Here is a 27,882-nt window from a genome sequence, read left to right on the forward strand (position 1 = left end):
ATATACTATAAATTGATATTTTTCTGTGGTTCTGTGTGATACAACAACTCTCATCTATGAAATCAACTCAAAATATGTAACTTCGTGATATATTATATTATATAGATATATTATTCATTACTTTGATATATAATTCATTAAAAAATAAATAAATAATACCACTATGAATTCAGTCGATATTAGGTGTTCAATTGAAATGTCGACTGGCCGAATTGTTCTAGTAATTAATAGTGCTAAAAATGGCCGCGCGGATCGCTATTTGTCCTGTAATATGACGCATGAAAGTAATTATGGTATGTCAAAAGTACTAACTCAAAGAAAAATAGTCCTCAAGAAATAATGTTTGAAATACTGTTTTCCAAATCAAGAATCTTCAAATAATTTGTGTAATCTGCAAGTTTAATCCAGGAGAAAAAACCCGCACTGGGGTTAATACATTCAAAATATAGTACACTTATTTGTTTGAAAAAAATAAGCTGGAATAATCGGCTAGTTTTTTGGCTCACCGCAGGCGCTGGGCGCGCTTTATCAAAATTTATATTTATATTAGGATAAAAATACAAACGGTGAAAATGATTTATAGTAAATGATAATTATTTATTTGTTTTTCTGTTAATAAAGTTACAGTAAAACATTATTATAGTTAGTCAAATATAATGGTAAGCTGCGCATAATCGCTTCTATACACGGTTCGCCCCTGGTACATACCCACCACCAAGTATACGGACCCAAAAAAAACGGGAATTTCGTCATAACTTCTTTATTTTTTTATATTATTACACCAAATTTTGATCACCTAAGTATTCTCTCTTGACAGATAAAGCATTCTCCCTTGAGAAATAGTTTTAAAAAAGGATGGGGATGGAGGGAGGGGGTGAGCTTAATAGGTTTAATAGGATGACCATTACAGTAGAACATTGTATAAAGGACTATATTGCATGTTGGTTTGCATGTTGGTTTAATTGGTGTCTTGACGAAGAGACGGGTACGTCTCGAAACCGGTAGACATAGGAAAGTTGGTAAGTAGTTAGATACAAATATTTAATTACATTTAGTAAGATTTATTCCTTAGCGGTTATTCGCAATAGTTGGAAGAATAAGATAAATATGTGAATTTTGTTATTTTACATACAGGGTGTTTTTTAAGCCCTGTCACATCCGAAACCACTATGATCAGTATGAGCAAGAAGACATATTGGCACATTAAAATATTTTTTTTTGATCGATCAAAATTTACAATTAAGTTAAATATTTTTAAAAAAAAGGGTTGCTTACTTCTGCAAGGGAGAATCGTGGAGAGGAGGGGGAGTCTGATACACCGCCAACCACATGGCCACGCCTCCTTGCTTCTCCCCTGCGGAAGTAAGCAACTATTTGTTTTTTTTAATATTTTATTTTTAAAAAAATCTGCGTTCTAAATATTTATTTTAATATGATTATATGTCTTTTTGGCCATATTGATCATCGTGGTTTCAGATGTGACAGGGTTAAAAGAACACCCTGTATAACAATTTAAAAAAATATTTTCTTTTTAGAATTTTATAAATAAAGGCTTTCTCAGAACTCCTGTATGCTTAGCTCGAAAAATGGTCTGTTGGACAAAAACGAACTAAAGCGACGATGTGTTACATTACCGACACATGCGGGCCAAAGGTGTGTGGCATGTTTGCATTGCGTGAAAACGAAGGCAGTTAAAAAAAACTTTATTTGGCGATGTCTGACTAATGAACTAGACGATCGGAGTTTTAATTTATTTTAGATTTACGTATTATAGTGACCCGGGTGTTTCATAATCTAATATACAAGATCTGACGAACTCAATTAAGTTTTAATTTTATATTTCCAGTACATACATACATATCCTTCGAACTTTTGAAAAATTAATGGTACATTATATTAATAAAAAATACGCTTTCCCACTAGAGTATAATGTAATTATGGTATAACACAAACATAAATATAAATTAATTGATTAGAGAATATTTAGCAAAAAAACTACACCATGTTACAACAGAAATAGAGAACGTTTTAAAAATTGATGTCCAGGCATTTACATTACAAACTATGTAATATTTACCATCCTGCCTATGTTTGAAGTTTGAACAACGTTGTATTTTTGTGAAGTTGAAGATTGGAAACCTTTATTGCTGCGGTTGAAAATCTATTTACTAAAATAACTGTTGCATGGATATTTCTTTTTCTGATCTTTTTCCGCTGAAGCAAAAATACAAAAACATTATCTTTGATAATGTTTGAGTATGTCTAAATGCTTGCAGACGGGCTGAATTTCCTCCCTAGGGAGTTATTCATATTTAAATTTATTTCAACAGCGACAGAAAAAAAATTGAGAAGGGGATACGGAAGTCTAGGCGTTTACAGGGCTTATGAACTGTCATTGGCTGGTTTAAGTGGCCAATTTACACACTGTGTAACATTCACATTCTGCCCATGTTTAAACATCCATATTTCTTCAACTCTTCCATCTGTCACCTTCTCAAAAATGTTTTCCCCCGCTGTTGAAATAAATTTAAACATTATTTTTGGTTTATCAGTATTAAAAATTAACCCAAGTGAAATAAATCTCGTATTACACGGGCAAGAAAATGGTACAATGTTTTGCGCAAGATCGTAGAATAATTGGTGAAACGTATAAAAAGATTTTAGAGAAATATAAATTAAATTACTTTGTTTTATTTACCACTTTTTATTGACACAAACGACTAGTTTCGGCAACTACACGTTGCCCTCTTTAGGTTCAATAATAATGATAATAATTTATTATATAAATAAAACACGAGTGAAACTTTAATCCACAAATTTGGAATATCCAGTGACCGGTTTCATCGCTTTCGCGACATCTTCGAGACTGGTATCTTTATTAAAGAGTTAAATGTGTTTATACAAAACAGAGGTAAGGATAGATAATTCAAAGTTATATGTGAGTAAATTAAATAAAGTTATTTTTATCTTAAGGATCATTATCAAAAAATTTTCTTCGGGTTAACTAATGAGTTGATATAATGCTATTTTAATGAGTTGATATAATACTATTTTAATGAGTTTAAGTATTTAAGTAAAATAATAATGATTTCTTTTTACCCTTTGTTTTTCAGAAATCATTATTTACAAAACCACACTCACGAAGGATGGGACACTAAAAATAAAATAAAATACTTAAACTCATTAAAATAGCATTATATCAACTCATTAGTTAACCCGAAGAAAAATTTTTGATAATGATTCTTAAGATAAAAATAACTTTATTTAATTTACTCACATATAACTTTGAATTATCTATCCTTACCTCTGTTTTGTTTAAATACATTTAACTCTTTAATATAGATACCAGTCTCGAAGATGTCGCGAAAGCGATGAAACCGGTCACTGGATATTCCAAATTTGTGGATTAAAGTATCACTTGTGTTTTATTTACATAATAAATTACACTAAACTTCCATCAAGAATTTTCACTTACAAACTTAAATGATAATAATCATGGTTTATTGACAAAAAAATTATAATGGCTTTATTTACTACATATATACATACTGAGGTTAGAGATTTCTCTGGATTATGTCTAGTCTGCCTAACTGGGTACAACCTGTTTTAAGGCAGACATTTTATGCAAAAATAAACAATAACATGCCAACTTCTAGTTAATTTATTATAAAGTTATACAACATTTATACCATTTATTATTTTAGAATGTTTTTTAGTAAGTTTTCCGATTTTTCTCTACCTAAATCCAATAACCATTTTATTACAAATTTATTTAATGAAATTTGGGTTTTGGTTTTGTAATGTTCTGATGAGCCTGATTTTTTTTTTGCCCGAATTCAGAGTTTGTGGTAAACCCCATGACCCATCCTTTAATTTGACTTCCGGTAGTGTGGGAGTTTTCCTTTTGGGATTTGATATAATTGCCTTATATCTAATATATCGAATCCCTCGAACAACTTACCCGAAGGGCTTTTAAAAATATATTTTAATAATCGATTTTTGAGCAGATTTGACAGGTTTTAATATTGATTTATTAGTGCCTCCCCATCCTATTATGCCATAAATTATAATTAAGTTACATAAGATGTAATTTGCTTGTTTGAGTTTAATTAGGGATAAGATGTTACGAATCGTCTTGAAGATATGGGAAAGTTGTCTAATTTTTTGTTTATATTGTATGTGTTCTGTCCATTTAAAATATTTACCAACAATCATTCCCAAATATTATATTATGGTGTACCGATTCAAGTATTTCAGAGCATATTTTTAATTGAAGGTTTAATTTAGGCTGTCCCACTGTGGTTTTACTAAATGTCATGAATTTTGTTTCGTCAATATTTAAAGTTAGAGATTGTTATCCAGCCACATTTTTATTGTATTGACACCGTTTAAAGCCGCAGAATAAGTTTCATCCCATTTGTCACCTCTAAAAATGAGAGCAGTATTATTTGCAAATGCAATAATATCACAATTTTTTACGAGTGTCAGACATAGATCATTAATATATAAAATGAACAAGATCGGACCCAAAACACTGCCTTGCGGTACACCAAAATCAATGTTTTTTTCTTCGCTAGTAATATTACCTATTTCAACGTGTTGTGTTCTTTAACTTGTTGTGAAACATGGAACTGGCAGAGGAAGGATGAAAGCCGAGTGAACGCGATTGAAATGCGATCTCTTAGACGAATGTGTGGGAAATCAATATATATGACAGGGTTACAAATGATGTAATAAAAAAATAAGTATGTTCAAATGTTTGTAGACAGGCAGGATTTTCTCCCTATGAAGTTATTAAGAAAAAAACGGAAAATGTAAACATATTTTTTTATATGGAAGTCTAGACATTTACAGGGCTTGTGACCTTTCGTTGGCTGGTTACATTTACCATTCTAGCTATGTTCAGACATCCGCATTCCCTCAACTCTTCCATATTTATAACTCCCTAGGGTGGAAATCCTGCCTGTCTACAAACATTTGGACATACTCAAAACGTTGTTAATAAATAATTTGTCAACTAAAGTGTGTGGGAAATAAATGTGTGTGAAATCAATGTATGACAGGATTATGAGTGATGAAATCAGGCGAGAGTGTAAATCTGAGTCAACTATAATTGATAAGATTAGGAAAGGATCTCTGAGATGGTTTGGTCACGTAGAACGAATGGACGTCGAAAGAATGGTAAATCAAGAATAAATGGTGAAAATGAACGGTTACGTGAGACGAGGACGACCAAGGAAGACGTGGCATGATCAGATAAACCAAAATCTTAAGTCTGGTCATGTCAAAAGCAGACAGTACCGAAGGGCACGTATGACGAGATGTATGAATGTGGTAGACGTGTGTGGCGGTCCATTCTATCTGCCTACCCCTACGGGGGAATGGCGTGATGGTAGTAGTAGTAGTAGTAGTGTTCTACCACATAAATAGCTTGTAAACCAATCTAGTAAATGACTTTGTAAACATATATTTGGCAGACGTTTTATCATGATATATAATAACTTGTTATGTATCATTTATTACATAAATAAAACACGAGTGATACTTTAATCCACAAATTTGGAATATCCATTGACCGGTTTCATCGCTTTCGCGACATCTTCGAGACTGGTATATTTATTAAAAAGTTAAATGTATTTATACAGAACAGAGGTAAGGATACATAATTCAAAGTTATATGTAAGTAAATTATAAAATAGGATTAAAGTATCACTCGTGTTTTATTTATATAATAAATTACAATGAACTTCCATCAAGAATTTTCACTTGCAAACTTAAATGTTATGTATCATATTTTTATTAACACAATTAATTATATATCCTGTTTTTATTGACACAAGTTATTTTATAATTCTGAAGAGGGTAACGTGTCGTTGCCGAAACTAGTCGGTTGTGTTGATGAAGAGTAAATCATAAAAGAAAGTGATTTTCTAAATTTGTTGCAACGGAAGTAAAACATTTTTGAGAAGGAAATATGGAAGTCTAGGTATTTACAGGGCTAATGACCTGTCATTGGCTGGTGTAAGTGGCCACATTACACACCGTGTAAATTCACCATTTCGCCTTTTTTGAACATCAGTCTTTTACAATATTTATGCGGTCTCATCTTACACAAGATCTTGTACCATTTTCTGACCCATGCTGCGTTGCCAACCTCTAACAAGCGAAAGTCGGTAGATTCAGAAAAATATATTGATAGGTTTTTGTAGATTCGTTTTGAACCCGAGTGTCATGGACGGCGGAGAGGGGGGGCCATTATTCTCAGCCTCTTCTAGAGCATTCTCACAGTGGCCGTGCGCACGGAGAGGAGGTGGACAGAGTTCCTAACCTCAAGATTTATAATTCTCGCCAAGGCCAAAAGCACGGACGGAGAGTTAGCTGCTGTTGTGTGTTATAATTGTTGTGCCAATTATAAAACCGTTTTTTAATTTAAATTTTATTTAATGGGAAAATGTGAAAATCGGTAGAATTTTCGTTAAATTCAGTAGATCGGTAAATTGGTCCCAAAATCGGTAGATCTACCGAAAAATCGGTAAGGTTGGCAAGGCTGGACCCATGTAATACCAGCTTAACAGCAAAATGCTTATGAAATATATTATATAAAATGCATATGAGTAAAAAACAATTCATGTTAGTATTAATTCAATGTAAGTGCCATTTAAAAAATATTTAAGAGTAGATAAATATAATATACATTTTTCTATTGAAATAACATTAAATGTAATGAATATACATAGACTGCTGGCCAACGCAATTTTTTTTTGTAGAAATATAAAATTGTACATTAATAGCTAGTCGAAATTTAGAGGAAATGTTAATTAAATTAACATTGTGTTTAAGATATTAAAAAATATAAAAACAGGCATTTTAATAAAACTGTTTTTTTTTTAAATATAATCATCAATTATTTTTAAATAAAAGAATGACGTTCCGATGATTTCCTAAAAAAAAAACAAATTTGAATTTAATTATCCATTGGGTACTAACACACACAGGTGGTTTTTTTTTACAAATTTTAAAATGCGAACCAAGTATTTTGTAAAGATGCATTTGTCCAATTTAAAAATAAATATATACAGGGTGTTCATTAAACCCTGTCAAATCCGAAACCACGATGATCAGTATGAGCAAGAAGACATATTAACACATTAAAAAATTTTTTTAGAACGAATAAAATTTTTAAAAAATAAATATTCAAAAAAAAGCAAATGGTTGCTTACTTCTGCAGGGCTGAAACGAGGAGAGAAAATAGGAGTCTGATACTGCGCCGCGCTCCCCTCACATCTCCCCTGCAGAAATAAGCAACCATTTGTTTTTTTTATATTTAATTTTTTTTAAATTTCTGTGTCCTAAATATTTTTTTAAATATGCTTATATGTCTTCTTGCCCATACTTATCATTGTGGTCTCAGATGTGACAGGGTTTAAAGAAAACCCTGTATATATGTCGTATTTTCAGCGCTTTGATTTTTTAACGTTTTGTATTTTTGAAATTACTTCGCGTGTGACGTCTTATGTTCACTTTTCATTCTTCTCGTTGAGTTCTGCTGATGCGTCAGTTGACTCACGGGAAAACTATCACAACTCTCTTATCATTGGTTGATTCGGAAAAAAAAGCTAGTGACGTCATACAAAGTGGTTCGTTTTTTTTCATACTTTTTAAGAAACTTCGCTGAAAAATTTGATGCCATAATTTTTACCGCGCATAAAAACACATTATTTATATCAAATTTCCCGTAGGGCTGAAGTTCCTAAGTATCAAAGCGAACGCTTTTATAGAGCTTTAATTAAATGAACCGTCCAAATTTTACTTTACGTCCACTATCGCAGAAATGATTTAACAATGTTTTGAGCATGTCCAAATGTTTGTAGACAGGCTGTATTTCACTCCCTAGGAAGTCATTAGGATCCGAATTTATTGCAGCAGAGACGGAAAACATTTTTGTGAGGGAAATGTGGAAGTCTAGGTATTTATAGGGCTTATGAATTGTCACTGGCTGGTTTACTGGTCACTTTACAAACTCTGTAACTTTTACCATTCTGTGTATGGGAGCGAAGTATGGAATTGGAAAAATGATGATGAAAGTAGGTTGAATGCTGTCGAAATGCGATCCCTCAGGCAAATGTGTGGTAAAACGATGTATGATAGGTGCACAAATGTCGAAATCCGTGGACTGTGTAAGGCTGAGACATGCCGTATCGACGAATCAAGAAAGGGGTATTTTTTCAATTTCTATACTTCTTCATGGACCAGGTGGATTTATTAACAATATTTTGAGTTTGTCCAAATTTTTGTAGATATAGACTGGATTCAACTCCCTTGGGAGCCTCACAGCATATTAACATATCAACTCATTAGGTTCTTCGTCTCTGTTGTAATGAGTTAATATTAATGTTCCAGTCCTTGTCTACAAAAATTTGAACAAACTCAAAATATTTTTAATTAATAATTTATTATTATTATTTTTTTTTATTTATTTTTTTTTTATTATTATTATAATTTTTTTTTTATTATTTTGTTTTTGAATAGAAAAAAGAAATATTTGCGTTTTTTTTATTTAATTAAATATTCAATTTTGAGGGCCATTTTCAACGAGTTGTAAATAACTCACTATTAGAAAATGGAATCGAGTTGGGGTAGAGTGGGATTCGAACCACGGACCTTCCGTCCGTGAGTCCGAGACACTAGCCACAGGACCACAACCCGATTTTTTTATCTCATTTCAGTGATAGCGACTATTTTTTGCTTATAGTAATAATACGCCACTGGCTCATAGAGTCACCCATACGGATAAAAATAGTTCTATGAATATCATCCACGACGCAACATAAACTTAAAACCAAACTTTATGTAACAGAGTTAAAGGCTTCATCCGGTTGATCCAATTCACCGCCTGAAAACAATTTTTAAATTTTTATACTTATGATCTTATGCCAGTTAGTTTAATGAACAATATTGTGTGTAAAGTGGCCACTTAAACCAGACAATGACAGGTAATACATAAGCCCTGTAAATGCCTAGAGTTCCATACTCTCTCTTCAAATATTGCGACTGTTGCGACAAATTTTGATAGAAATAACGAGGAAATCCAGCCTGTCTATAAACATTTGAACATACTCAAATCATTATTGATATAAATAAGACCTCTCAAATGGATCGAATACATACAGGTGAGCGAAGAAAGCTTGTCATGTTATATTAAAATTTTATTTTTACATGTATTGTGATAAAGGTTCGGTTCTTAGCTACATTTTAAATAAAAACAGAAAAAGCTTTAAATGTAAATACATAGATGACGAAAAAGCTACATAAAAAACACGCGTTATGTAAAAAAAATACATTTATTTATATATTTCCGAAGAGGAAAATAAATGTAAAATTTGTTTTATTTTTGAAGTTTAGTGGTGCCTACCCGAAATGATATTTTGGAAATATGTTGGACGGAAAAAAAACGGAATACATTTATAAATATTTTTTTTGATGTTTGAAGCACTTAGTAGAACATTATTATTTAAAATATTAAAATAAAATAAAATCACGTTGTTTTTATGTACCACTTTTGTACATATTTTTTTATAATTTGACAACCAACTAGTTTCGGCAATACTATGCCTTCTTCAGGGTTAATTACAAACTAACATAACATATATAAAATTTTCACAGTGAAGGTAGAGTGGGCGTGGCTACGGGGTAGAGAAGAGGGGGGTTTGTGTGTGGATATAAGGAGAGGAAATATATTTAAAATGGGACTATTACTAAGATTTATTTTATTATTAATAATATTAAAATTTTTATTTACAGCCTTTCTAATCTCCAATATTTAAAAATAATCAAGTGCATATTCCTTTTTTGTTTGTAGCTAGAATTTCGATGCCATCTTCAAAGTTGATTGAGGGCAGAGAAGATTTTTATACATTAACAATTATTCAAATAGAATTTCAAAAGATTTACCGTATGACATAAAACCAGCATTTTACACAACCAATAATAAAGTAAGTATACTAAAAAACACTAAACAAAGAACTGATAAATTAGATCGATCAGGCATTTACAAGTTGATGTGCCATGACTGCAAGGCATTTTATATAGGTAAAACATCACGTACTTTTGAAACTAGAGTCAAATAACATATCTCTCTCTTTTCTTTTCCACATCCGCTTCTAAAAGGAGCATGTGGACATCACCAGTTGCCTCCAGGAGACCCTATCGCCAGCCAGCACTCTCGCTTCTTCCCATGTCAATCCAGCGCCCCTTAATTCCGCCGAATAAAGTCTAAAGTTCGTCATTGACGGCCTTCCAGGACGGCGTGAGCCCGCAGGTTTAAAAAAGAGGTAACTAGGGTTATGGTTCTCCTGAGGCATGCGCAGCACGTGTCCAAGTTAAGACGCTCATTATAGGAGGCTGCTGCGTCCGTTCTCGGACCTCAATGTTAGTTATAAAATCGAACCACCCTATACCTAATATTCTTCTCAAGCACTTACTCTCAAAACTAAGAAGTTTGGTGTTATGACCTTTGGTAAGGTGCCAAGATTCGCACCCATATAGGAGAGTAGTACTAGCATTATACAAGACTAGAATAATCGGCATTTCGTTTTGACCGAGTATAGACTAGAGTTCCAGAGAACACGCATCATGTGAAAAGTTGCTCCAGCAATTCCTAGGCGGATTGCGAGCTCTTTATGCATGCTTCCATCCTCAGTTATGTGTACTCCCAAGTATTAAAAGCTGTCAACTTTTTCAGTCCCCTGTCCATTATTATAAAGAGGCTGATCAAGGTCAGGACAGGATTTGTTGCACATAATCTGAGTATTTTTTGCATTAATATTAAGACCCAGACGAGTTGAACATATGAACATATGAGATGTCTTAAAAACAACAATTTTTCTGAGTTTGCTGACCATATCCTAACAAATAGTCATTCACTCAACTTTGAAGATGGCATAGAAATTCTACCTACAAACAAAAAAGGAATATGCACTTGATTATTTTGAAATATTGGAGATTAGAAAGGCTGTGAATAAAAATTTAAATTTTATTAATAATCAAATAAATCTTAGCAATAGTCCCATTTTAAATATGTTCCCTCTCCCTAAATCCACACACAAACCCTCTCTCTTCTTTACCCCGTAGCCACGCCCACTCTACCTTCACTGTGAAAATTTTATATATGTTATGTTCGTTTATAATTAGCCCTAAAGAAGGCATAGTATTGCTGAAACTAGTTGCATGTCAAATTATAAAAAAAATATATAAGTGGTACATAAAAACAAAGTGATGTTTATTTATTTTAATATCGAAATATATACGATCAAAAATAAAGGGGAATTTCTAATTTACAATGCCCGCGCTGCATCAATGGGTGTTATTTTTGTAGCCACAATGACGGCACTGTTTTTGACAATCTGTCAAAGTTTGACGGGATCGGATGCTCAGTATTCTGTCAGCGTCTGTTCGAGTGAGTCGGAAAAATCCTGTGTGGCGATTTTTACAGTGGATGTAAAATTGGCACAACGAGCGTGCCTCAAATTTTGTGATGCTAATAAAATTTCGTGTCATTAAAAATGTTGAATAAAGCTTTTGAAGAATCGTGTATGTCAAAAACACGGGCATACGAATGGTAAAAGAGGTTTAAAGACGTTCGTGAATGCTTAGATGATGATGAACATACTGGACGTCCAGCAACGTCAAGTGCCGAAGAAAACATCGAATCGGCAAAGCAAGTCGTGTTGAAAAATCGATGTGTACCAATCCGAGAGCTTGCTGCGTTATTGAGCATTGAAATGTTTTAGGTATGAAACGCGTCACTGCTCCTATCCTTCTCAAAACACTGAAGGAACGTGGAAGGACAATTCGTGGATTTTACACCACGACAAAACGCCGTCTCATACGGCGGTGATTGTTTCGGAGTTTTTGGTCAAAAATTTGACTTATCTCATCAGTCAAGCACCGTATTCTCCAGACCAGGCCCCGTGTGATTTTTTCTTTTCCCAAGATTAAAATTGCTATGAAAATACTTGGGAGTACACATAACTGAGGATGAAAGCATGCGTAAAGAGCTCGCAACCCTCCTAGGAATTGCTGGAGCAACTTTTAACATGATGCGTGTAGTCTGGAACTCAAGTCTATACTCGGTCAAAACGAAATTCCGATTATTTAACTCTTGTATAATGCCAGTTCTCCTATGGGTCTGAATCTTGGCACCTTACCAAAGCTCAAAAAACTAAACTTCTGAGTTTTGAGAGTAAGTGCTTGAGAAGAATATTAGGTATAAGGTGGTTCGATTTTATAACTAACATTGAGGTCCGAGAACGGACGCAGCAGCCTCCTATAACGAGCGTCTTGAGGATGCAGCGGTGGACCTGGCTTGAACACGTGCTGCGCATGCCTCAGGAGAACGTAAACCCTAGTTGCCTCTTCTTTAAACCTGCGTCTGCACCGTCCTGGAAGGCCGTCAATGACGATCTTTGGACTTTATTCGGCGGAATTAGGGGGCGCTGGATTGACATGGGAAGAAGCGAGAGTGCTGGCTTGCGATAGGGTCTCCTGGAGGCAACTGGTGGTGTCCACATGCTCCACTTAGGAGCAGATGTGGAAAAGAAGAAGAAGAAAATTGCTATAAAGAGGTACGCGCTTCGGGACGATTGATTCCATAAAAGAGAATTCGCTGCAAGAGCTAAAGACCATACCTTTGCAGGACTATGAAAATTGCATTGACAATTGGATTAAGCGTTGGCATTAATGTATCGTCGATGGCGAGTATTTTAAATGAGATAATAAAAAAAACGATTAAAAATTAAAATTTTGCGTTTGTTTGCCAAATTTCAGCTTATTTTTTTATATCATAATGTATATATGAGTAAAGTGCTACAAAAAGGATAGACCACCACACACGTCTATCTTGGCATACATTCCTAGGTTCTTCCACATTCATACATCTTTTCATTCATGCCCTTCGATTCCGCCTGCTTTTGACATGACCTGACTTAAGCTTTTGGTTCATACCTTAAACTTAAGCCAATTATGATTTATTATCTTCACACAAAGACTTGATAAACATAAATCCGTCGTTTTTAGCCTTAGATGCTTAGTGCCTACGTTAAAGTATATTACTCTTAGGAAATTGTTTAAGTTTACAGATGTATTTAGGCGAATGTAAAACTTAATTGCAATCTGTAAATGCAAGTGTGCAAATAGGAAAATATCACATACTACGAATACCGATAAAAATATAGGAAATCGACTTGGAATAATTAATTGAATTTTTAAATAAATGTGGATACTGTGGAGAAATGTTTTCATGTATAAATGTAAAAAAGAAAATTAATTAAATTACGTTGCAAGAAAAACGCGACGCGTTTGGCCTCGGTTGTTGTGACGTCAAGATTCATGATAATGTTCTAAACAATTTTGAATGGCCAGGAATAAATAAACATGAATCGTGACGTATTAGGGGCGTGGCCAATGGAATGAGCGGTTTTGCGGGAATCCAAAATTACAAATTTAAAAATATTTTTTTATGCTACCAATAAGAAACAAAAAGTTTTTTTTTACTAGGCAGTATTTCATAGACCTTTATTACATAAACTGTAAAAAAAACTGATTTTTCCCTATTTTTTTTCTGGCAATTTTTTAGCGTATACGGACTAAACAAAAAGACATAATGAAAACATCAAAAGTTATTGCTACTTAACTGAAAAAATCCGACCATTTTATATACGCAAATAAACAGTATTTTTTCTTTTTAAATAGGCTAATGCGTATTAAAAAAAATTTAATGTTTTTTAAATGTCCGTGTTCAAAAGTACGCTATAATATAGTATGTAGCATAAAGTAATTATTCATGTGTGTATGTAATTACAAATATAAACGAACGCTTTAGTATATTCTAGTATATTTCATAGTTAATAATATATAAGTATATGATTACATCGCATAGTAAATTTAAAGTTACATTCAATGTATGAACTTTGTTCCATAGATGATGTCACCGCTACTTTGTTTTGTATATTTGTATGAATGTCACTTTTAATTTGCAACAAAAATTGGTGTGAATTGGCGCTGTGATTGCTTTACACATCATTATCATCATAACTACCTTTCCGTACCTAATGGTGCATAGGGCACTGCATTGGTACACCGATCGCAGCGTATTTTTATCGTTTTTGTAACATGAAGGTAAGATGATCAGTCGTACGCTTCAGGTGCTAGTCCGGGGACTATGAAACATGAATAAATATTTCATATCAACCATGTCGGGAATCGAACCCGAGACCTCTCGCATGGTAGGCAAACTCGCTGACCACTACACCGCGAGGCCGACAACTGTTTATTACTTTTGAACCAATGAACCTTTTACTTCAATTCAACTGCATAATATATAGTGTCCACTGTCCATGCGGCTTGACTGTATAATAAATTATCTCCCATTAATTTTACTCCGCGTTTAAAGCTAAATTGAAATTAAAGTATTTCTCTTTCGAATTTAAAATATGCTTCTGTGATATAAAGCAGCCATTTTAAAACGATTTAAAAAAAATGTAATCAAAGTAAAAAGCGCTGGCAAGATAGGAAAAAATGTGTAAAAAATATAAAAATTATATTTATTTTTCATACTGACACTATTTTTACTAAATCTCAAAGGACACGTGCTCTAATTAACCGAGTTTTCAAACCGAATGGCTAGACGCTGTCATATGCAAAAATGAATTTAATTCGCCTTCAAAATTTACTTATATCTCTTTCGTGATTTAGTTGGCTTTTAAGAAAAAAAGTGGCCACCTCAGAAAAATTTAAAATTTAAATCAATAGTAATAAAGGCAAAACTTGCTCCGCGGAACAAAATTTTTGACACTTTTAATGCGTATATATATGTACCGTAGCGAACGCACCTCCTTGGATATCAATGAACCTACCTAGAACTTTAAGATAGATGGTCGGTAGTGTATCTTCGTAATCGCTCTAGAAAATTTATCTTCAACTATATCGTCATGGTGAAGGTATGACTTCCGTATCTTCAGATTGTGATTGACCCCAGAGAGCGCTCCTGTCGCCAGTAGCTTAATCACGAATAACTATCGACGTGCTATTAAGCGACGAGATAACAATTTCTCACCATAGTTGTTTATCGTGTTCGCGATCACAATGGAACATCCGTGAACACCTAATATTAAATGTCAAAATGTTTACGTTTCGCGACGTATAATCCTGCTGCGCAATCACATATTTGAATTTCACCGGTGTAAATGTGGAAAATATTCCAAAACTACTTTTTTTATTTATTTATTATTTATCCATATTTCACCAACAAGCTACAAAAAGTGGCTTGGTGGGATTTTAGTTTTAGTAAAAAATATAACAAGTGAAATTTTTTTTAAATTGTAAAAATGTATTTAATAAATGCTATTAAATAAAAATATTTTTTTTTTTTTTTTAATTACGCTATTTATTCATTTAGCCGGCGGTTTGCAAGCCAAATGTTAAGAAAAGCAGTCGCCATAGTAATTGTAATTTAATTTTCACCTTTTTGTATTAGATACTCCTTACTATTTTGCAAATGCAATATATTGTATTATTTTTTATAGTAAACGACGATTTTTCGCCAGTGAACTGTATTTATTTACGAGGAAAATAAAAAACAAACCGACACGAGCGTTGACTTAGAGATTACACCCGCGTTGACTTATGACTGCGATAACTTAAGCATCTTCATTATTGTTTATTGTGATCGCTCAAATGCTTAGAACATTTTTACCTAATAGCCCGATACTTTACGGATCTGGGCTTGGAGGGGAAGATTTAAAAAAATGTAAACTGTCACCTTCCACACAGTAGCCAGTAGCTTAATCACAAATAACCATCGACGTGCTTAAAAACGTGCTAAGCATTTGAGCGATCGCAATGAACAATGAACATGCTTCAGTTATCGCAGTCATAAGTCAACGCGTGTGTAATCTCTAAGTCAGCGCTCATGTCGGTTTGTTTTTTGTTTTCCTCGTAAACAAATATAGTTCGTTGGCGAAAAATCGGCGTTTACAATTTTAAAATATTTATATATTTTTCATTTGCAAAATAGTAAGGCGTATCTAATACAAAAAAGTGAAAATTAAATTACAATTACTATGGCGACTGCTTTTCTCCACATTCGGCTCGCCAACCGCCGGCTAAATGCAATAAATAGCGTGATAAACAATAAATAAATAAATAATAATAGTAGTTTTAGAATATTTTCCATATATACACCGGCGAAATTAAAACATGTGATTGCGCAGCAGGATTATTTGACGCGAAACGTAAATATTTTGACATATAATATTTTAATATTAGGTGTTCACGGGTGTTCCATTGTGATCGCGAATACGATAAACAACCAGGATGAGAAATATTTATTACGTTGCTTATAAGCACGTCGATACTTATTTATGATTGAGCTACAGCAAAGATAATTGCTTTGACGAACAAACGCGCCTGCCGCCAGAGCCCTTTGATATTTGTTATTATAGCATCTTTATTTGTTATTTTCTGATTACGATTCGGATATTTGGCAATCCGGATGACCGGATTTCGGGTAAATGGAGTTTTACTGCAGTATTTCTGCATTATTAATTTACAAAAACATCGTAAGGAAGCTAAGTTATAAAAAATATCATATTTTTTTAGTTGCATATGTTAAACAAGTTTCATATGAAAGTCATCATTACATTCAAAGTAACGTTTACCTTACATGTTAGTATAAAAGTCACTATTACATTTAACTTATATGTGTAAGAACGCTTAAGTCACAGTAAAATATTTAATATTTTCGAATAGACGTCGAAGTTACATCGATATGAACGCCACATTTACACTTAAGTGTAAATTTATATAATATAAGCGCCGTAGTTCTAAATTAGCATAATTATATTAGATTTACATCTGTGTTTTAAACGGAGAATCCTGTATGGCCAATATTTGGCCACAAGTCCAAAAAAACTTTTATTTATTTACAAATTATTTATATATATGTGTAATGTTAAAAAAATAAATAAATTTACTGATCTATTAACAAAATAATGTTTTTATTTACGCACCTTTAAGTAATTAATTTATTGCTACATAGAGGGAAAACATTTTAAGAAGGAAATATGGAAGTCTAGGCATTTACTGGGCACTGGGCACAATGGACACCAAGTCATTGGAACAAAAGGCATAATAGTACTACACACGTGCGTTTCCAGAAACTTTCTACTAGCCAGCGGGCCACATGGCGACGATATCTACCTACTGTCTACAAAAGCTTCTCTTCGGACATCTATCTCCCTTTGTTAACCATGGAGTTGAAACAGTGTTTGATTTATTTAGTTTTTTATTGCTTACTTTTTGGTATGAACACTTGACCAATTTACTACTATACTCTATTTTTTATAAATTTATTGATATTGTTTTAACTTTGCTGGAATTCCTCTCATCCATGCGATTTGTAGCTGCACGATGATTGGTTATCTAGCTTTAATATATCAACTTTAAAATACCTTAATTTTGTAAACGGGGTCTAGAATTCCAATCGTCTATGCGCTTAGTAGCAGCAAGGCGTGTTGTAATCTTACTCCTTTTTACTATTCATATTAATATTATTTTGTAATACACTAAATTTATTTGTCAATTTTTAAAATGTGTAAATGGGGGCTAAATTTCTAACTGTCTATGCGCTCTGTAGCTGCAAGACGTCATGTAATCTAGCTCCTATCTATTATAATTTTTGATTGATCTTAATTGAAAACGAGGAACTAGAATCCCAACCGTCCATGCGCTCTGTAGCTGCAAGACGTACTGGGATATTTATTAATTGTACAGCGCCCTTGAGGTGATTTTCACAAAAATGGCGCTTTATAAATTATCCAACTATATATATACATATACTGTGTAACATTCACCATTATAATAATAATAATAATAATTCACTAAAATCAACAAATGGAAGAATGGAAGAAATATGGATGTTCAAACATTGGCAGAATGGTGAATGTTGCACTGTGTGTAAAGTAGCTACTTAAACCATTTCGATTGAAGTAGGTTTGAGGTCTTGGATTAGCATGGAAGGAATATACAGACACCTTCGTTTTAAAAAAATAATTAAAATTTATATTGAAATACTGCAAATAAATCCTGTCTTTTGTTATATCAGCATATGTTAATCTTATTAAAATTTATTTCAACAGAGAGGGAAAACATTTTTGAGAAGGGAATATGGAAGTCTAGGCGTTTACAGGGCTTATGACCTGTCATTGGCTGGTTTAAGTGGCCACTTTACACACTGTGTAACATTCACCATTCTGCCCATATTTGAACATCTATATTTCTTCAATTCTTTCATCTGTTGATGTTTGTGAAGTTAAAGAGCCGAAACCTTCATTTATGAGGGTGAGATTCATCTAATTGAATTATTATAATATATATTATTATCATGTCTACAAAAATTTGGACAAACTCAAAATATTGTTGATAAATCCACCTGGTCCATTAAGAAGTATAAAAATTGAAAAATATAAAATTTTCAGGCGTTGCCTAGTATTCTGTCCATCTTTGAACATCCATATTTCCTCAACTCTTCCATCTGTTGACTTTTGTGAAGTAATAGAGCTGAAACCTTTATCACATGGGCAGAATGGTGAATGTTACACAGTGTGTAAAGTGGCCACTTAAACCAGCCAATGACGGGTCATAAGCCCTGTAAATGCCTAGACTTCCATATTCCCTTTTTAAGGTATTCTACATCCCTGTTGCAATTTGTCAATGATAATCATAGTTTATTAATAAAAATAACAATTACTTTATCTACTACACACACACTTAGGTAATAGATTTCTCTGGATCATGTCTAGTCTGCCTAACTAGGTACAACCTGTTTTAAGGCAGACATTTTTATGCAAAAAATAATAAATAACACTACTACCTACTTGTTAATTTACTATACAGTTATACAATATTAATTTATTATTTAGGAATGTATTTTGAGTAAATTTTCCGATTTTTCTCGACCTAAACCCAGTCACCAATTTTTTACAAAATTATTAAATTGAATTCGGGTCACGGTTTTGCAATATTTAGGTAACATTTTGAATATTTTGGGGTAACATATTGAATATTTCACCCACGTTCAAACGCTTTATTTTATTCAACTCTTCCATTTGTTGACTTTTGTGAAGTAAAAGAGCTGAAACCTTTATCATATGGGTGAGATTCATCTGGCCGAACCAATTCACCCACTGAGCAACGCCTGAAACAATTTTCCAATTGAGATGAAGAACATTTAAGAGAAGGTAATATAGAAGTCTAGGCATCTACAGTGCTTATGACCTGTCAATGGCTGGTTTAAGCGGCCACTAACAGCTCCCCAGGGAGTTGAATCCAGTCCTTGTCTACAAAAATTTGGACAAACTCAAAATACTGTTAATTTTCCAATTGTTATACTTCTTAGTACTACTACTACTACTACAATCACGCCATTTCCCCGTAGGGGTTAGCAGAGAGAATAGACCGCCACACACGTCTATCCTGGCGTATATTCTTCCACATTCAAACTTCTTGTTATACATGCCCTTCGGTTCTGTCTGCTTTTGACATGACCAGACTTGAGATTTTGTTTTATCTGACCATGCCACGTCTTCCTTGGCCGTCCTCGTCTCACGTTGCCGTTCATTTTCGCGAAATATACTTTTTTTACCATTCTTTCTACATGACCAAACCATCTCAGAGACCCTTTCTTAATCTTATCAATTATACTTGACTCAGATTTACACTCTCGCCTGATTTCATAATTACACAAGATAGTTAATTCAACAATGTTTTGAGTATGTACAAATGTTTGCAGACAGGCTGGATTCAACTCCCTGGGGAGCGCTTAACATTAACATATTACAACAGAGACGAAGAACATTTTAGTGAAGGTAATATAGAAGTTTAGGCATCTACAGGGCTTACGAGCTGTCATTGGCTGATTTAAGAGGTCACTTTACAAACTGTTTAACATTCACCATTCTGCCCATATTTGAACATCTATATTCCTTCAACTTTTTCACCTGTTTATGTGTGTGAAGTTAAAAAGCTGAAAATTTTATTTTTCAATTTCTATACTTCTTCATGGACAAAATAGATTTATCAACAATATTTTGAGTTTGTCCAAATTTTTGTAGACAACGACTGGATTTAACTCCCTGGGGAGCTGTTAACATCGACATATTACAACAGAGACGAAGAACATTTTAGTGAAGGTAATAAGAAGTCTAGGCATTTCAGGGCTTACGACCTGTCATTGGCTGGTTTAAGTGGCCACTTAACATACTGTGTAACATTCACCATTCTGCCCATATTTGAACATCTATATTCCTTCAACTTTTTCACCTGTTGATGTGTGTGAAGTTAAAAAGCTGAAAATTTTATTTTTCAATTTCTATACTTCTCCATGGACAAAATAGATTTATCAACAATATTTTGTGTTTGTCCAAATTTTTGTAGACAACGACCGGATTTAACTCCCTGGGGAGCTGTTAACATCGACATATTACAACAGAGACGAAGAACATTTTAGTGAAGGTAATAAGAAGTCTAGGCATCTTCAGGGCTTACGACCTGTCATTGGCTGGTTTAAGTGGCCACTTTACACAATGTGTAACATTCGCCATTCTGCCCATATTTGAACATCTTAATTCCTTCAATTCTTTCATCTGTTGATGTTTGTGAAGTTAAAGAGCTGAAACCTTTATTTATGCGGGTGAGATTCATCCAATTGAATTATTTCTCCTAGTAAAAAATTTAGACAAACTCAAAATATTGTTATCTTTTATTTGTCATCTTAGGTACCTATTTTATGTTTCTTTCTTATTTTTTTGTTATTTTTATTTATTTTTTATTTTTCATATTATATATAACATAATGAGTTGTTCACTGCTATGATTATTTCTGTAAAACTTTTCATTGTAAAATGTTCTTTGAACCGTTGAAATATAAATAAATGAATAAACGCCGATTTATTCGCGACTGAACTAAAAAAACTCTGAATAAAATATTTCATGTTGAGCCTCTCGGGAGTCGAATCCAGGATCTCAAGCATCTTAGACAAACACGTCAACCACTGTACCGCGAGGCGGACATTTTTCCACTCGAGTTGAAAACACTCGTTCAAAATTCAGGTTCTATTTCTTTTTCATTCTTCATTCGCCCGGACGCAATTAATAATAATACACGTAAGTTATTTCAAATTAACAATTTTAAGCTTGAAAAAGTTGCTCAAATACTCTAAACGTACGTCGATTATTTGTTCGTCTAAAACTTGCGACAGACCTACATAACTGTAACGCGTGAGAAAGAGACGTAGAAATAACAGGAAATTTAACGTCAAATTTTACGTCACATGTCGTAATACGACTGAAAGAGCGCGGCATTTACACAAACCCGTGGGAGTAAATGCAACAGCACTCGAAATAGTGCGCGAGAGACGGGGATAAAAAAATATACCGCGAGGAAAAAGACGCAAGATCTCGATGATTCAGTGTGGTTTTGTATTGTAACGGTCAGATGAGACGATGGGATGGTTTGAATGGGAATTCGTACGCGCGGGAGAGAGACGGATGTGCGTTTGAGAGTTCCGTGCGGGAAGCTAGGTAAAGGACGTTTTACCGTTTTGAACGGTCATTGACATTTGTACCAGAGATGGAATTTGGGAGTACTGCGCCGAAACAAATATTTCTACATTTACAAATTTGTATTAAAAAAAACAATATTTTCCAACAATATTTTTTGTTCGTCCAAAACTTTTGTAGACAAGGACTGGATTTATTCCCCTAGTATTAAGTAATTACGTAATTAAGATTATTTTACCGTTTATATATTTTTTTGTAATTTATATGCTACACTAAAAATCTTAATAATTAAAATTAAAATTTAATAAATTATTATAAGACGTCAATCCCCATTATGTACACAAGAATTGTTTTTTTCTTTTACGTGACGGTAAACGTTAATGCAAATACATTTATTAAATTTATATAAAAAATAGTATTTAGTAGTAATTTTGTATACTTATATTTTTTACTTATCTGAATACGCTAAAAAAAAAATTAACAAGGGTTTTGTTCAGAGACATCCCTCTTTTATCGCACCGAGAGTGTTCAATATTTTGGAAGAGCGTATTAGGCTCTCAAGGACAAAAACTATTTTCAAGAGAGGAGTTAAGGACTGAACTTTCCTGTGGGTGGGAACCTTCTTAATGATTTTACAAATGTTTGAATTTACTGTTTACCATATTGATGTGCCATATAGCATACAAGTTTTATTTTGTTTCTGATTCTATGTAATATTTGTGGTGATATACTTGTATGTATAAAGCATATTGAGGGAACCATTGGAGCTTTCGAAAAAAGAATCCTCGGGAGTTGTCTATAGTCCTATAAGAGAAAATAACTAATGACGTCATCGCTACAATAGGGGGCTATAAGAAAACTGCGGAGCGCCCGATGTTATTAACTCCATTAAGGTAAAGCGCTTGAGGTGGGCTGGCCATATAATTAGAATAGACGACGAAAACCCCATAAAACGCCTAACACTCTGTGCCACAAGGACGACGAAAACCAGGAAGGTCCAAAATGCAATGGATAGACTGCATCACTGCAGATACGACAATTATGGAAGCGAAGAAAAGGAGTAGCAGAACGGCAAGAGTAATGGAAACTCCTGGATTCAGTCAAGGCCTACCCAGGAATGTCGAGCTTAGGATGATGATGACACATATGTGTTAACTAATTACACGTCTCAAACCAACACTGAACTTTTAGTCACATGGAGTTAGGACTTTTGTCCAAAAAATGTGTAATAAACTGTTTGAAATTAAATGAATAAATGTATTGCAACAGAGATGGAAAATAAATTAGAGGAGTGAATGTGGAATTTAAGTCATTTGCAGGGCTAATGACCTCTCATTGGATAGTTCACTCGATTTATTTATTTATTTATTGACATACACAGCACGCAGTGACTTTTATCTTCCAGAAATACATATTTAATAGAATATAAACACTTCGATATAATATTTTTTATGTTTGTAGGACTAACTTTGTTGTTCATCGGTATATTTTAAAGGAATAAATAAAATTACTTTGTTATATGAACCACTATTTTTATTGTCACAACCGACGTGTTTCAGCAACTCACGTTGCCCTCTTCAGGGTTATGTAATAACTAAATATACACACGTAGAAGAAATAGTGAACGGTGGGTGTCGATAAGGACAGAGGAGGAGGTAATTGTGTTTATAGTAGGGTAGGAGTAGGAGAAAGAACAATTGTGTTTAAAGTAGGGTTAGACTTTACAGGGAAAATATTAATACCCGTATGCAGAGACAAAATTCAAGGTGAGGAAAGTACATTCTAATCTCAAATGCAGAGAATAACCCGATGGTGACGACAATAGAATGTACTTTCCTCACCTTAAGGTTTGTCCCTGCATACGGGTATAAGAATAGAGCTTTGACTTAAATTTAATTGATTATTAATAATATTTAAATTTTGTTTGACGGCTTTTTTTATTTTGAGGATTTATAAATGATTTAATTGATGAGTTGAGTTTTATTATTATTTAAATTTATTTTTATAATAAATATTTCGAAATCTTTATCTCAAAAAAAAATATGTATAAGAGAGAGCACGAAGATAGAACTCATAACAAGAAAGGCAAAGACGCTGTTCTGTGGCCGGTGTTTGTGAGAAAAGAGATTCAGTCGGTTATTGACAGTGATATGGGATGAGCGCACACACGAAGGATGACCGGTGTATTTATGATTTTTAATTTATTTTTCTAACAGGGCAAAGTTATATATTTATTTTAAATTAAGGAAAAACAATTATTTAACAGAATATCTCCTTTTTTTGTAAATGTCTGAACTTTAGAATATTCTGTCTTTTGCTCGTAGTAACACGGTGTTACATAACTGCCCGCAAAGGAATTATTTACCACAGTCTATTAAGAGTTGATTGAAATAACTTGTATAAGAAGAGGTATAAAAATGGAATAATTGTTGTCAGGCGTTTGCTTAGTAGGTGAAATGGTGCAGTCAGATATATCTCACCCAGATGATGAAGGTTTCAGCTCTTTTACTTCACCAAAGTAAACAGATTGAAGAGTTGAAGAAATGTGGATGATTAAACATCGGCAGGATGGTGAACGTTACTCACTGTGTAGAGTGGCCACTTAAACCAGCCAATGGCAAGTCACAAGCCAAAAATGTTTTCCTTCTCTGTTGCAACAAATTAAGATAAAATATCAATTTCAGCGCACGGTCCCTCGAAGATTCACCTTTATTCTTTATTCAAATTTTTGACAGCGCGCGTGAGTAATATTCCAAATACGAAATTCGAACTGCATCAAATTTACAACGGACGTTCGATTTGCGAAATTCAAATGTCTTTCTCTTCCGAGAAGTCTTGTACGCACCCAAAAGTGCATAGGTTACTGAATCAGTACACCAATAGCATGGAAGAGTTGAGTAAATGTGGATGTTGAAACATAGGTAGAATGGTAAATGTTACACGGTGTATAAAGTGGCCACTTAAACCAGCCACTGACATCTATATTTCTTAGACTATTCCATCTGTTGACGTTTGTGAAGCTTAAGCGCTGTATGCTGAAACCACTGAAGCCTCTTAAACCAGCCAATGACAGGTCATAAGCCCTGTGGTTGCCTAGAATTAATTATTCCTTTCTGTAAAATGATATCCAACAAAATATGTACATATATATAGATACATGTACATATTTTAAATTATTTTTATTTATTAACACAAATTAATACGTATTACCCACATAAAGGTTTCAGCTCCTTTACTTCACAAAATTCAACAGATGGAAGAGTAGAGGAAATGTGAATGTTTAAATATGGGCAGAATGGTGAATGTTACACAGTGTGTAAAGTGGCCACTTAAACCAGCCACTGACAGGTCATAAGCCCTGTAAATGCCCAGACTTCCATGTTCCCTTCTCAAAAATGTTTTCCCTCTGTTGCAACATTTTAAATATGAATAACTCCCTAGGGAGGAAATCCAGCCAGTCTGCAAGCATTTGGACATACACAAAACATTGTTTAATTAACTACCTGGTAAAAGAAGGAGCATAAAAAATGGAAAATTGTTTTAAGGCGTAGCCGAGTAGGCGAATTGGTTCAGCCGGATGAATCTCACCCACGTGATAAAGGTTTCAGATTTTTGACTTCACAAAAGCCAACAGACGAAAGAGTTGAGGAAATTTGGATGATTAAACATGGGCAGAACGGGAAATGTTACACAGTGTGTAAAGTGGCCACTTAAACTAGCCAATGACAGGTCATAAGCCCTGTTAATCCCTAGACTTCCATATTCCCTTCTCAAAGATGTTTTCTGTTGTCACAAATTTGAGTATCACGATATTTATTTATTAAATGAGTCAAAGATTTTCTTTGCTCTGAGTTTTAAATACCAGTATGGGTAAACTATGAAACTCCATTGGAAAAAACACAGCATTAAAAAATATTTCTTAAGGGGTTGTTTTTTATTGGATTAAAATTATTATTATTAAGACACTTTATATACAAATAAGGGCGGGCATATTGCCTTATGGCAATTTCTTCCTACCTACCCGAACTGTGAAATACTTGGCAGGTATATAGGCATATTCTAGGTATATCTTTAAATATATTATTCTTCTGTACGTGTGATGTCACTAAATTCCTTCTAGACGGCTTCGCCGATTTACGTGCAATTTTCAGCGAAATGTAGATCTTTGCACTGCGCGTGTTTGTAGATATTTAAATTATCAATTGAAAATGTGAAAAAATAAATACAAGCAAAAATATTTTTTTCATCGACCCACCAGGGTTGCGTTCGACTAAAATGCATATACGAAAAAATTGAAGGATATTGTTTTTTTTGTGTTGAAAAAAAGTTTATTTTTGAATGTTTACAAAAAAAATACGGGTTTTATGGATCCCAATCAGATTCTTTCCTTTTATTCCTTACAATTTCTTCCACAATTCTTCCTTTTTACTGGATTTCGGTAATACTTAAATAATATTAACTGACATTCAATACATTTTTGAAATCGCTTTCATGAATAAAGTGCACCTCTGTTGGTGAGAAGAGTCGAGTTTGACATTTGCGAAAAGAATTCTATATTTGAAAATGTTTTTTTTATGTTTTGGAATTCAACCATATACAAGTACGCGGGTCGAACGCAAAGTTTGTTTGTACAAAACGTGTGTCAGACCAATCCAAGCAACTTTTTGAGAACCAGGCAACACAGACCATTTGTTCTTCCCGAATGCATGACAAATTCACAATTGATGACGCCTGTGGGGAAAACGGTCAGTCTGTTGAACAGCCTACCGAGAGAGGTGGATCTTTACCACGCTGGGATTACCAGTTTAAGACTCTTCCTCTCCTAACTATGTATCATAATGTGTATTAGCGTTTTATTCGTCTTTGTTTACTATTGTTTTTATGGACTTTAATTCGGACCTCAATAATCTATGGTGATTTTTTAAAAACATGATTTTGTAAGTACCTAATAATATAATTTATGTACAATGTAATTAGCAGTAATGCAGTATTATACATTTAAATAAAATAGTCGGCCTCGTGGTGTAATGGTCAGCGCGTTTGCCTACCATGCGAGAGGTCTCGGGTTCGACTCCCGACATGGTAGATTTAAAATATTTATTTAAAAGAGTGTTTCCACATCAGAATATATTTTATAGTCTCTGGACTGATACCTTTGGCGTAAGACTGATCATCTTACCTGCATGTAATAAAAAATGATCAAGATACGCTGCGATTGGTGGACCAATGCAATGTACTATGTATCATTAGGTGCAAAAAGGGAATTATTATGATGACGATGATTTATTAATACTCAGGAAAAACAGATTTAAAATTTTAACCCAATATGAAATCGATAATTAAAAAACGTATTTTTTTTTCTAATTGATTTATTTTTTTATAAAACTACTGATTAAAATATTAGCTGTTTCAAAATACATTTTCATTCGATAACCTGTTTTCAACGGGGCATTGCATACCAACCGCGTTATTTTTCATCTTGTTTTAAAGATTCGTGTTTTTTAATAAAGTGGCCTCTTTTAAGCCGCCAAGTTCAAGGAAAAGCCTTTGCGAAGGCTTCGCTCAGACGAACTAACGCACATCAGTATAATACTGAACTCGGTGCTGGGTGGTCGCTAGCACATAGTACATTTAAAATACAGTTAGAATAACTGTATTTACGCCACCCATTACACCGAAAGTTTACAAATACTCAAAAAACAGTGAATTTCACGTAAAATTAAAACGTTTTACTTACTTTCCAACTTAACTTCTTTTCAATAAAATATCAATGTTTTTAAAAATTAAGCACACATTTATACGATTTTAACATAGTCTTAAAACAGTACGTCATTAAAAAAATATCTCAAATTTACAACAATAAAGTGAAATCGAATTTTAATGCAAGTGATTTTTAAAATGTGAACAAGTGTGATTTGAAAAAATAAAAATAAATAGTTACTTTGAAACTTTATGTGATTTTGTGAATAAAGGTGCAAAATATATTTTATTTTGGGATATAACGAACTATGTGCAAGGTACGAGTATTATAGATTTATTCTTATTTATTTTTGTACATTGTACTTTAATTTCACATGAAATGCGATCTCTCGGATGAATGTGCGGTAAAACATGACGATAGGTGCACAAACATCGAGATTCTCGCGTCATGAAATCTGAGATAAGAATTGTCGACCAAGAAAGGAGTTGTGCGTTGGTTACGTTGGACACGTACGGCGAATGGACGACGATATTTTGTTCTTGCGGCTAAAAAATACGATACGAATGT

General features: G+C 33.5%; 1 protein-coding gene across 1 annotated transcript in view; it reads left to right on the forward strand.

Moving 5' to 3' along the window:
• Positions 1-27,882, forward strand: part of Dgk (diacyl glycerol kinase 1) — an 87,906-nt gene that overhangs the window by 43,527 nt on the left and 16,497 nt on the right. The gene's annotated exons all lie outside the window — the stretch shown is intronic.

Source organism: Micrasema longulum, unplaced genomic scaffold (assembly GCF_059751315.1).
Source record: "Micrasema longulum isolate JH-2025_06_02 unplaced genomic scaffold, ASM5975131v1 h1tg002250l, whole genome shotgun sequence".
In the NCBI taxonomy this organism is placed as follows: domain Eukaryota; kingdom Metazoa; phylum Arthropoda; class Insecta; order Trichoptera; family Brachycentridae; genus Micrasema; species Micrasema longulum.